This window comes from Anticarsia gemmatalis, chromosome 20 (genome assembly GCF_050436995.1).
Source record: "Anticarsia gemmatalis isolate Benzon Research Colony breed Stoneville strain chromosome 20, ilAntGemm2 primary, whole genome shotgun sequence".
NCBI lineage: Eukaryota > Metazoa > Arthropoda > Insecta > Lepidoptera > Erebidae > Anticarsia > Anticarsia gemmatalis.
The window spans coordinates 7172332-7186052 of record NC_134764.1 but is presented as its reverse complement, the minus strand read 5'-3'; the positions used below and the strand labels follow the sequence as shown (position 1 = coordinate 7186052).

General features: G+C 34.0%; 1 protein-coding gene across 2 annotated transcripts in view; it reads left to right on the top strand.

Annotated features, from left to right (window-relative positions):
* Nucleotides 1-13721, top strand: part of Ald1 (fructose-bisphosphate aldolase) — a 58180-nt gene that overhangs the window by 19967 nt on the left and 24492 nt on the right. The window lies entirely within an intron of this gene.

Genomic DNA, 13721 nt, shown 5'->3' with positions numbered 1-13721 from the left:
GATTTCATAAGGATTTGTAGAAGACAAGTGAATGATATTATTTTATTTGAGAAACGTTATATTGATTTATATAGGAACAGACTTTCCGGACTGTTCTGTTGTTTTAAATGTCAAACTCTTTTTAAAAGAATGTCAAACAGTTATATCAAAGGCTATATAGTATTGAACTGTTATGATTATGCTTATCAATGCATTTATAAAAAATGTCTTAAGGATTTGTAGGAATTGAAGCAAGTAGTATTCATTGATCTCTGCCTAACCATACGGAAATGGGTAAGTCCTCACTAAGATAGATTTTTTGAGCGATAGTTGCACTAAACTTAATCATGATAGTCTTAAGTGTTTAATAGTATTATTTGGTAATTACGAGGTATATATTAAAATTTTCTTTTCAAAAATATATATACATATCACATTTCAGGGATTTTTGCTTCCCGTTATATAAATTTTATCAAATATCGTATAAACTGTATCCGTGACACTTAAAACCGTTTTTTATCTGTGCGCCGATAAAGAACCGATTCTCGAAATTCGAGCTTTTACGATTGTCGCAGTCATATTTTTTCGTCGCAGCATTTTATTTTTATACCCTCGAAGCCTTTCCTATATTATAAATCTGTAAAAAAATGACAACGAATATAGAATATATTGCTGACAAAAAAACTTGGAATATCTGCAGTCAAATATTTGAGCGTTGATGTATTTATGCAGTTACGAAGCGCAAGCCAGTAAAGTATAACAGTATTCATATATTTTAGAATTATGTTCCGAACATAATGCCATAAAGGATGATAACACTACAATGTGTGACATATGACAACTTTTTTCACATAACATAAATGCTTGCCAAAACATGGTATTATTGCATATTTACGACCGTCACAGTGCTAGGATATATGACTATCAAAGTAAATCTCTACAAAATATAGTGCTACGGCAGCGTAGCACATGTAGCTGATGTAGCATGACGGCGCATTTGCTACGCCGTAGACTTTCCTTGAACATGCAAACGTACTTAATGTAGCAAAAGCTGGTCACGTACATCCATAACTCAGCACTAATATTTTAGATTATTATTTATTTAATTAAAGACTGGTATCAAATAGCTTTAGACAGAGATAGAGAAAGAGGGAAGGGAGGTCTTTACCCAGCGGTGGGACAAAATAGGCTGATAATATTATTGATAATAATGATGTAAAATTAAATACGTCTAAAAATATTCTTCGTATTGGTTCTAGCCCCATGCACACCTTCCAAATGTAACTTCTAAACTACTTTGTAGGCCCGAAATCCGAATCAAGGGTCCATATAATAATAATAATTACTTGTGTTACCGTCAATCTGGGTAACTTTGATTCATTTGGATAACATTGACAGTGGGAAAATGTACTAGTTTCGATTATTTTTTCGTTTGATAAAACTATTATAAATCACTATTAGCTCGATAAGCTATACCAACATTATATTTCTCCTTATTAAGCAATTTCCGTGACGTAAACAAGGGAAGACTGTAGTCCAAACAAAAATATTAAATTTGATGTGAAAACGTCGCGGGCTTAGTGAAGAAGAACATAATTACGTTGACGGAGCGTCTGTGTCAACAAAAATTAATTTTAACGCCTCCCCTCCAAAAATGGAGGAATGCGATGTTTATTTACCTGAAGAGTACAAGGTTTTGTGTTATTGTTTTAAGAAATGAGAGATTAGAATGAATTATGATGCTTTTTTAAAAATGGTGTTGTGGTTTCCTCATGGTAACAGTGCCGGGATTTGCGCATAGGTTAGTAATGTTTATTGAAATCTCAAGCTCAAAGAAAAAAGATGTCGAATAGAAGTTAACCATTGAAATAACTATAGAAATGTCTATGTAAACGCTGAAAATTTTGAAAAAAAAATCCTATTTATAAATATTGGATTCTCTCATGTAACAGTGTTTTCGACGCGCTGAAAAAAATCCTGGAGTAAAAAGAAAGCGTAAATCCAGTCAGAGGTAAATTTTAAATTTAAGTTGGAATTACTATATAGTGAGAACAATATCTGTCTAGAAAACAAACTTCTAAAAAGACATTAAGTGTAATAGAAGTTAGAACAACAAGTGCGAGGTTTATTGTAAAATGTGTGAACGTAGTGCCTTCAGACGGCACAGTTTACTTTGTATCCACTACTGCGGTGGCACTTAGTGAGGGTTAAGTGTTACACTGTGACTATAGGCAACAAGCGAGCGAGTGGTTGAATCGCTTGGAATTTTAAACTGAGTAATATTATCAAAGTTATTGGTGTTTTTAACCGACAAATAAAGGAGGAGGTTCTCAATTCGAGTGTGTTTTTTTTTGTTTTTTACCTTAGTAACAATCACACACAGTATTAGGCCTAGTTACTGAATTATGAAACTCTTTTTAGTCTGATCACTGATTTGAATGCGCTTCTAAATATCTTGCGACTTCTTTCTAAAAATCACGAAATATTCAAAACTGACAATAACTACGCCAAATAATAAACGCAGCAGTCCGCAGTGCGGCAGAATACACGTATCTGTTAATAATGTTAATTTTTAAAAAAAATAAAACTTACATTCTATAACTTTAACGTGTGTAGTATATTACGACTTGTTAGAAGATGACTACAGTAGCTCAATTCTCTACCACTATCGACCAGCGACAACTGGCTGGCTATCGAGAAGTTTTGTATGATAATCTGATCAGCGCCGCTAGCGGGCGTCGCAGGAACTATTTTTGCAGTACATTTTGAATGTCAAACACTCGTTATTCGTCATTACCATAGAGAATCACGCTACAGAGAGAGATAAAAAACACTGTATACTATGCTGCTATCTTCAAATCTGTAGAATTTCATTTTTAAATACATAAGTCCCGCTGTTCCCAGCACAGTGTACTCACCTGTACAGAGAGTACACTTAACACGTAAACTGTTAACTTTGCGCCGCGACCGCTTCACCAACACTCTTGTTTTGACGCTGCACATAACTGTACCACGTATATCTACTCGTTACTGTATATTAATATTTATATCAGTTACGGAATAGCTAGGAGCAGTTTCTTTTGTATTTATTTAGAAGGTAATTTTAGGAATAAAGTGCTGGTTTCTAAGTTTTTTTAGTCTGGTTTGTATTCTGTAGCACTGTCTTTAGAGTAGAAGAAACACGCTAGTAGTTTGGTGGTCTCTTCCCGGAAAGAAGAGTTTTAAATACTTCTTCGAGTCCATTTCTTGTGAAATATGCGACTTTTTGTGCCTACCCTTCCAGATCGAGACAGTAAATTGGTTACTTAACAATTAAAAAAGAACACGTTTATTATGCTAGTCGTTGTGTGATAATCTTCATAATACAATACCATTACTACTCACTTTTATTTATCATTCACTGATGTAACTTACTAAATTATAAATACCACAAAAAATAATAACCTTACCTAGACCGTAATAAGTATCTAGCGAAATAAAAGACGGGTATACAGGTCCTAAGTCGTCCCATTCATATTAAAAGACCTTTAAATACCTCTAACAAAACCTTTTTCATAAATATGTAGGCCAGAGCACCTGACTTGGTAGGTAATTAATCTAGACTAAAAAGTATTTTACGTCGGCACTGAATTGATTAATGATGACAACTTCACAAAGTTTCGGGGTGAATGAACTTTACGACAAATTGATGAAACCAATGTTTTTGACGTGAGAAAACTTTTTTTGATGGAGGTACATTTATTTACTTAAAATTCGAACCAACGATTAAGTTGGAATTATTCAAATATTCCATTAACTAGGCGATACACGCGTGGTTTTTTTCGGGTACCAAATTGCATCCTCTATTTACGCTACCAAACTACGAATTACTTGAAAAAAAGTTATCCTTTATACCCGGTTCTTTTACTATCCTAATTCCAAATTGCATCAAAATTAGTTAAGTCGTTTGGTGATAAAACGTCCCAGGCAGACAGAAAGATTCTTACATTTATGTATGCAGCATTAAAGGGACGCAGTTTTGCAAACTAGAACCAACCCACACATAGGATGAAATTAAGGACTTATTTAGTAACCATTATACTAATTCAATATGTTTAACCGCTCTATAAAACTGTACAAAATCCTGAAAAATAGCTATAATTTTAGTTTAAAAGGAATCAGGATGGTAAGCAAGGGGACAGGAAACAGTTAGGGGAGGGTTGTCAGGGCAGTCACGTAGTTCTTACTACACGTTCTTACTGAACTCGTGTGAGCGCGCGTGCGTGGCATCCCTAACTTGTAGGGCCAGAGATACGGTGCAAGGTATGGGACATTGCGATTTTATAAGATTGATTGTTTTTAGTAGAGATATTCAATAATCACTCAAATTTATTTATTATTATTTATTGTACTTTTTTTAGAATTCTACCTTAAGAATTAAGAAGGCATGAACTCTTACTGGAGTTCTGATTTTGTGTCTATAATAGTGCAAAATGTACGAACTTTCGAAAATAAAAATTAACACCAATCGCTAACAATCATGCCTGCACCGGTAGTGCCTGCATATGAGTTGAAGTGGCTGTATTTGTGGCGTTAAAATTTACCATTCCAAATTATTTATGCCAGTTTTTGCAAATAAAAGATAAAATATTTGAAAAACAGTCTCGTGTACGTAATTTTAATAGGCATGTTTTAAAGATACTTTTTTTAAGTCGCTAGTCGCTAATTGTAAAACCGGTTAAGTGCGAGTTAGATTCGCGGATTTTCCTTACCGTTATTTACAAAACTGGCAGAAATAACACGTTTGTTGTGTGGGAAGCCCACTTAAATATTTATTTTATTCCGTAACAACTATGTCGTTTTTTAAGTCGCTAGTCGCTTCTCCCTTGCACCTGCGACATGCGTAACAGACAAAGGCGGACACTGCTTAGGATGGGCAAAAATGTAATCACATTTCTTTGGCCCAACTCTAGAGGAAGGAATTAAAGTAATTGAATCGGAACTATTGTCTAATCTAACGATTCTGTTGAAAAAACGACCTGAGTGTTTTATGGGACCAGTTTTAGGGAAAATTTTGTTAGAGGTAAAATGTTTAGTAGGGTCTTGTTACTATACTGTAATAGTTATATGGTAAGGTAGTTTGCAGTTAGATAAATGAAGAACTTTTTCTATCTATATAGCATCTTATTTATACTAACCATAAAGTTGTCCAAGACTAGTCTATATTTCTGGCTTTTATTGCTTCAGTAGATCGTCAGAATTATTTTTGTTACTTTTATATTAGTATAATAGATGGCTTGCTCGTTTATATACCTATTTAATTGCCCATTTATCGGTGTCTTAATAAATAAAGGCGTTTCGCGACAAGGGTAAGAATTTGAAAAACTATCTAATACTTTTTTTAAGACATCTCCCTCACTAAGAATTGCTCTTGTGTCGCGGGGACTTTTCGCGGCGTAGCGACTTAAACCAATGCGCCACGGAGTCTGTCAAAAAAATGTATGCAACTCAGTAAATACACTTTATAAGCTTACTGATACCTTTCCATAAGACTTTTTCACGTAAAAGAGACCTAAAATATTATTCTAAAAAGAAGGCCTAAGATAAGAACATTAAAATAAACCGTTTTAAAATATTATTAACCAAGTTTTCTACTAAATATAATCCCGAGTTTACAAAGAAAAGATTACAAAGGTTTTCCTTTGAACTAGAGCTTCATTATAATGTTTATAACAATTAAAGTCGTTTTTCTTACTAAATTATAAGGATTTTGAATAAAAGAGCCAAAATGTTACGCATTTTATTATAAAAAAGGCCGAGTGCGAGTTGGATTCGCGCACGAAGGGTTCCGTATCGCAATTCTGTACCGTCGGTACTGTCGAGTATCGAAAGTTTGACATTTAGAATGTACTGCCAAAATAGTTCCTACGACGCCCGTCAGAGGCGCTGATCAGATTTTCATACAAAATTACAAAATTTCTCGATGACAGCTCGGTTGTCGCTATTCGATAGTAGTAGAGAATAGAGCCACCGCACCATCACTTTAGAACATCACGTTCGTTCTATATTAGCATTAGGAGCCCCAAAAATATTTTTTTATTTGTGATTTAATAGTATTTTTTGCTATCGCGACAACAGAAATATATCATCAGTGAAATGTTCAACTGTCTTACTATCATGGTTCATGAGATATATGCCTGGTGAAAGACAGACAGACACACAGTGAAGTCAGTAATAGGGTCCCGTTTTTATCATTTGGACACGGTACCCTAAAATTATTCATTGCCCCGACTTTAGTACTAAGACCTCTGGAGTCTATTTTTTAGGCTTAAATACCGAGGTAAAATTATTTATTGTCTTTGCGACCTGAAAAGAAAAAAATGTATCTGATATTTCAGATGTTTTGTTTGTATTATTAACTACTGTAAGTAAGTCTGTTATCTTCTATTAGGAAATATATTAGGAATATTTAATCAAATGTGTTTGAGAAAACAAGCAAACATTTAATCTTATAAAATTTAAGTTACTTCCACAAATCACAATATTCAAGCCTTTGGCGTGGTCATTCCATACACCCTAGAGTATTAGTATTTGAGCTGAGCGTCTTCATACTTTTAACGGACGTTAAAAGTTGATCCTAGATTTCTTTAAGATAACACTGGTTAAGACACATTAAAGCTGCATCGGAGCAAAATGTAACCATAAAACAAAAAAGAAAATCACACATTCATCTTCAAAACATAAAAAAATCATTGTACCTACATATATCTTAGCCTCAGTACAAGCAGGTGTAAAACCTTAGAACTCCGCATTGTAGGTACAATTCATGATGAACGTGACAGATGTCGCCACTATCAGTGTTCGTAGCACATTACACACGTCCCGGTTTATTATACGCAGCTTTCTTCGTTTTCCTTGATTACTGTTACGTTATATACGTTGGTAGAGAACGTTGCTTACAATGGAGAAAACTAGAATATAGTTCATACATCGCCATCGATGCTTAAAACCATGTGTCCTATTTTTACATGTGTATTTTTTTGACAACTCCCGCCCTAAGAATTGCTCTTGTGTCGCGTGATACATAGCGGAATAGTGCTATACCTGAAAGTATAGGCCGAGATATTTGGAACATATTATTATAGTGTTTACAATGTTAGTCCCATGTAACAGAGGACGAGCCTATTGCAATATACTGGGCACGTTACAAAACTCCAAGATTTATTCTAATATCCTAATCTGACCTATTATAATATTCTAATCTGACCCTGACATCGAACATCTGATTTTGTGATTAGCCGTTGACTATTGTACGCACAGAGCTAGGCAAACCTTATCGTATTCTAGAAATTTGACTTTGAAACTAACAATTAATCTATTACGAATTCTATAAAAAGAACACACAATAAAATTTCTACCTAAAACCTTCAGTCACCTACGGTTTTACTTATTATAAAAATAAAGGTAAATACATACGTTTTATTACAACGTTTTCCTGTTATCTCCATCAGAACGTAATAACTTGGGGATACGCGTACGTAAGGAAAGAACTACATTATCATACCGTTCATGTACATATACGAATTACTTTGTATATCTGAATACGATTACGGTGAGGTGAATTGTTGTTTTATATGTTACCTGATGTTAGAGTATGACAGAATATTCGGAATGCTAGTTTCACCTCAATGTCTTAACGTAAAATCTCGCCTTCTTCCCATATGGGTCGGCAAAGACGAGAGAATATTTGTGATATGTATTTTTTTTTTAAACGAGAGGGATTAAAAAAACTTCTCCTCCTCTCCAATGTTTTTTATTTAAAGTCATGTTAACAAATCAAGTACAAATATAATTATTAAGGACAGTAGATTTAAATAGGTATATAAGTAGGTATGAAGAATAAACGTTTTTTATTTTTAACTAGCTAAACTCTTAACCAAGGTGACTTCAACTTAAGTTCAACAGTTAACCACTTATAGAAATAAGCTTACGGCTTAATACTCCATTATTCAACTCTATACTTTTCAATTGATTCAAGAAAACATGCCAGAAAGAAAACACAGTCACTACAGTCAGTAAAAACGAAAGTCTTTTGCTCGTTATCAACAATCTCTAAAACGTGTTTTTCAATTTTCTGAGAGCTTTTGTCTGTTTTCCATCGACTTAACATTTGTTACGAAATAGAACTGTTTTTCAATCTGAGAGGCTGAAAGGGGTCGTTATTTTATATACCGCCATGACTGAAGGGGTTTTAATGGTTTTATTGAAAAAACACTGCACTTAAAACGAATTTAGTATAATTAAATTCTGTTTGGATAAAGCCAAAAATACCCCTTTTAACGTATTGTTGTCTTATGATTTGTTTTGCGTTATGTACTGTATAAAGTATTCCGAAATAAACTTGGCCCGATCTAACAATTGCAACCGAACCCAAGATCCTGTTTTCGTGATATCGCCTATCGCATACACCATCACTTACATTACAAAGGTAAAGTAAAGATCACAATTAATCTTCTGCCCGCGACTTCGTCTGCGTGAAAAGATTACCCGGTAAAAAGTATATTATTTGTTTATCCAGATTAGAAGCAATCAGTGTGCCAAATTTAAATTAAATCCGTCCCGTAGTTTTTCCGCGAATGAGTAACAAACATACATTTATCCATCCCCACAAACTTTTATATTTACAATATTAGTATAACATTCTTATTCAAAGCTGAAATTGATACCCACAAATATAGGCATTTAACCTAGGCGTGAAATAGCTCTCAATGTCACCTGAACAACCTACCTAAACCTGCTTACTTATACCAATCTATTTATTGAGTGACGAACACATCCACTTCACGTCTCTACCCAAAGAAAAAGTAATCGTAATATCATTTTCTGAATAAACAAACAATCTACTACATAAGCCTAAAGAAATTGAATTCAATTTTTTCCAACACAAAAATGTTTGTCGGACTATACAAGTGCCTTTTTCTTTGGCGTATAGGCTAGGCGGCATTGATAGCGGATTAAAGTAATGGTAATTTTAAAAATAATTATCTTAATAAAGTTGTTTACTTATTTTTCTGTTGCTCTCATACCTTCCCCTCTGCTAGTTTAAACATTATCATTGAAACTTAAGACATAACTTATACCATACCTATTTTTTCACGGACAAAAAAATACTTACTTACTTTTGTCACATAGAAGAACTACGAGTTTGATATCTCGCCGAAACATAACTCTACGATTCTACCTTTCGTTCATGAACAAAATTAGTTAAAAAAAACGTCTTAGGAACACTTCTTCATTCAAGATTTCTCTGTTACATTTACCAACGTGCAAAGAAAAAGACATTTTCAAGAGTAACTTATGATGCTTTTTTAAGTTTAACAATAAAATCGCGTGCAGTACGACCTGTTCTTTTCACACCCCGAGGGGTTCCAATATTAGAATACGTGTCGCGAAGAATATTTGGGCGATACAAGACGAAATTTAACTGAATCGAGGTACAAGCTCGTTTCCTTTCATTGTGAACGTGATAAATTAAATTTACTTTTACAAAAAGACTGTTTAAGGTACGAAAGAATTGGAAATTAATGTGGAAATTAAACGTGAATATTGAAGCATTTTGCTTCATTTTGAATTTAGCCGAATGGTTCATGATATACGTCACTATGTTTATAAAATTATGGGTTCTATAAATTAATTGCCTTTTAGAGATAAGAATTGAAGCAAAAGTGTATTAATTACGAAACTTTTTAATGTTATTGACCTTTTTAATACACATGTAAGTATAGTAATGTTGAATCAGCGAATCTAACTACACAGTATCTGATTTATAAGTACTTGTCTCAGTAATCGACATAAACATTCACCTAAATCAAAGGATTTTAGATTCTGAAATATCCACAAACCAAGCGTATTTACTACTGCAATGCAGCTTAGGCAAATGCTAATTTAATAATTATTTGATTTCCATATTCAATAATAATTAAGTAAACATACGTAGATGTAAGCGTGTTGTGTTGCAGATTTTATATACCTAAATGAAGATGTAACTTGCTACTAGAAGTGACTAAAAATTATTCTGTTTTCAATGCTACGTTTTACTAGAACTTCAGCAACGAAGCAAGATAGACTGCGATGAAGTTTTAATTAATGTTAGCTTAGAAGTTTTTGAGAGCTAAGGAGTGAAAGCCGAGCTCCTCTTTCGGGAGGAAACCCAGCCTTGCCCAGCAGTGGAAGAGTTGGGGATTAAATCTTTCCGAAAATGCTGTTTAAATTAGAGTTTTATATTTTAAGTCGATACATTTTTCTTTACCTACTAACTACACTCCTAACGTGTAGAATTCCTAACTCCTCCACTTCATTTCTAACTACACTCCTAGTAACTAACTGTTTGCTTTCTCAGTCAGTATATGATAAATTTTATGCATTTACATAATAATCTAAAACAAAATTATCGCAATACTCATAGACTTTCTCCTTCTGACATCGGCAGATAGATTTTGTACTGTAACATTAAAAATAGTTAACTTTTCCGTTGTCTCTCTATCCGCGTATAGTTTAGAATTCAATCAAGCGGTAAAGCTGTTTGAATTTTGCACGATGGAGCGCAGTGTCAGTGGCAGCGAACCTTTTAATAGGATTTATATTCAATACGACCTGTGGCTTTCTCTTCAATTAAAACCTTTGGTTGTTTTAGTCTTTTGTTATTTGAATGAGACGGATTCATCTAACCTTAGTTATTTATTTGTAAAGAATTCGATCTAAGGTTTGAATAGTTCTTAATTTATTAGGTGTAAGCCTGTTTGTAATGATTTTTAAATGAATGAAGAGTTGAAATACTCGTTTTGAAATAAATAACTAAAAATTGCACATCGTATACTACACTTTCCAAACCTTATAATGGTAGAATTAATTCAAAAATATGCATCAACTTGTCCCACAATGCGGGTTTGGTCAGCGGTGGGACATTATTGGGTAAAAAGTATCACCGTATCATCGTGGAAATCAACAAACATAATCGACCCTGGAGTCCAATCGACGAGCAAGCACCTTAACTTTGTTCAACAAGACATGCAAACATGCACGTTAAAACTTCCTCCTTTTAGCAAGTAATAAACAGCTCAATACAAAATACGTGATGTTTCGATTAAAATTAAATACACCTAAGGCGCTTTCACGGGAGTGTCGGGAGTTAAGCGCTTATAAAATATTTAACACCAAAAACATTAAAAGCGGTTCTCCACATCACTCGTTTATGAAAATCCAAAATTTCCCAAGAAGACTGTCAGCCATTTTGAGTGACGTCAGAGTAAGATTATATCTCTTTGTAATACAAAATTTTAAAGTTTGAAGTTCGGTGTAGAGCCCGATGGGATTTAGAAAATTTTGCTCGAGACGAACAGTGACGGCAAGTGACGGTTTCGGGCTTTGAAACCCGCGAGCGTGAAAAACTTTTATTTTGCAGAGTCATAACCAAATTATGGAACCTAGAAAAGTGTTTTCTTAGTGTACTTTAATTTTCATGTCATAGTCATGCGTTCAGATTTTTTGTAGCCACTGCAGGGTGTAAGCTACCTACCGTTTTCGTTCTGCTTATAAAAAACTAGCTAACCTGCGCAACTTCGCTTGCGTCACCGAAGAGAGAATGGGTCATAATTTTCCCCGTTTTTGTAACATTTTTCGTTGCTACTCCACTCCTAATGGCCGTAGCGTGATGTTATATAGCCTATAGCCTTCCTCAATAAATGGCCTATCTAACACCGAAATAATTTTTCAAATCGGAACAGTAGTTCCCGAGATTAGCGCGTTCAAACAAACAAACAATCAAACAAACAAACTCTTCAGCTTTACAATATTAGTATAGATTTATATAACCTGCTTCCGCTGCTTTCATAGCCCCAAAACCAAACTTCAAAACTTAACCGAAGTGTTTTGTATTCACAAACCGCTAAGTCTTTTATAATATAAACTTACACGGTTGACTAATGTTGATCCCACAAATTTAAACGTCAAACTTTTTACGCACTTCGATAAGTTTTCCTGCTTCGTTGGACAAAGATAACGACTATTGAGATAGTTGAGAACTTAGTACTTAGTTCTGTTTAGTTAAGAATGCCTTTGACTTGGATTTCTACTTGAAGATCAAAATTAAAATTGTTTTGAAGTTCCGGATTTCGTTTTACAGTCAAAAGTAAAATATATGTAAATACTGGCTCATTTTTAAACAAATTCAAAGTAAGTAAGTAAGTAATTTAATAAGCCATGTGTATTTCTTGTTGAATAATTAAATTGATGTTTTCACCCCAATAAGTACATACGAATTCGGTACTTATTACAAAACAAAGCGATTTTATTGACAGAACCCTTGGGCAGAACGCTAGAAAGTAAAGTATAAAAGTTCTTGTCGACTATGCCGTCTTGAGATTGTTATCGAGTGGAAACTGTATTCTTGGCAGCATGAAGATTTCGGAATAATTGACAATACTCATATAGATCCTATAAAATCAGCAAATGAAATGATTTTGCACCAATTTTAAGAAAGTATTGCCTGGATTTACCCAACAGTCATTAAAAAGATTAAATCACCTACATCACTATTAATCCCATGCTATTTCAAATCACGCCGCCGCCGCCGTTTAAATCAGACCACCCGCATATTTAATACCCGCCGCGCTCCGGTCGCCACAAATAGCTCTGTCCGATGCCGTCCGATGGCGACCGGTACCGGACATGTAATTAATTCAACAGCCGGCTTGAATTAAAACGACTGTCCGACTGTTAATTATTGGATGGATTTCGCCAATCGCTTTTGTTAGGTGTGATTGATAAATTGGAAACCATTTTTATTTATAGCAGACACTAGCTTATGTTTTCATTGCTATGTTGGTTGGTTCCACCTAGATATTTAGGTAGATTATGTACCGCCGTTTGAAAACTTGTAAACTATCATAGATAGGGACTTCAAACCCTATATTTTTCTAAATTTCTTCTAACTCGGGATATTAGCTGCTTAAAAATGAAATCAAACCTTTGGCTTGCCATACTAATCGTGAACCCACCGACTATTTCTAAATAAAGGCAGTTACTCGAAATCTCTTCAAATTGTATCAGCTAATATTTGAGACGATTATGATAATATAAATCTTAAGAACATACATATTCAAATTTCAAAATGCACTTTCTGCGCTTATTTCATTTTCAAACAGCCATACTTCTTGCAAATGCAATTTACAATTTCCTATTCCATTCAAACTTTAAAAGGTGAATTCTTACCTCTGGGGTGATTTTCATAAAGTCACAATGCACTACAAGTCCATTATTCATGGTTCACACTTGGCACTTGGTCTCAAAGGAAATAGGTCAGGAAACTATTGGATTGGACTTATACTTAACCTTTGTGCTATTCTACATGACTTCAATAAAAGAAATGTTTTATGCAGAACTAGATCTACTATTATAATATTGAGTGCAAATTCAGTCCTTTCTATTGGAATATTATCGTGTTTTAGATGGAATGTAACATGTGATGGCAGCATTTTTTTATGTAGACTAAGACTGCCAGCCTGCAAGGTATTTTTTCGTTAATCAATAATTTCAGGGACACACACTGGTAAAGACTTACTATTTCTAGGATTGCGTTAATTGGTTAACAATGTACTACTACTTACTACTTCAGTTATTGTATAAATAAAGTAAAATAATAAAAAATATTACAAGATTTATTTGCAAATTTACGCCAACATCGAAATTATTTTTGGGATATACTT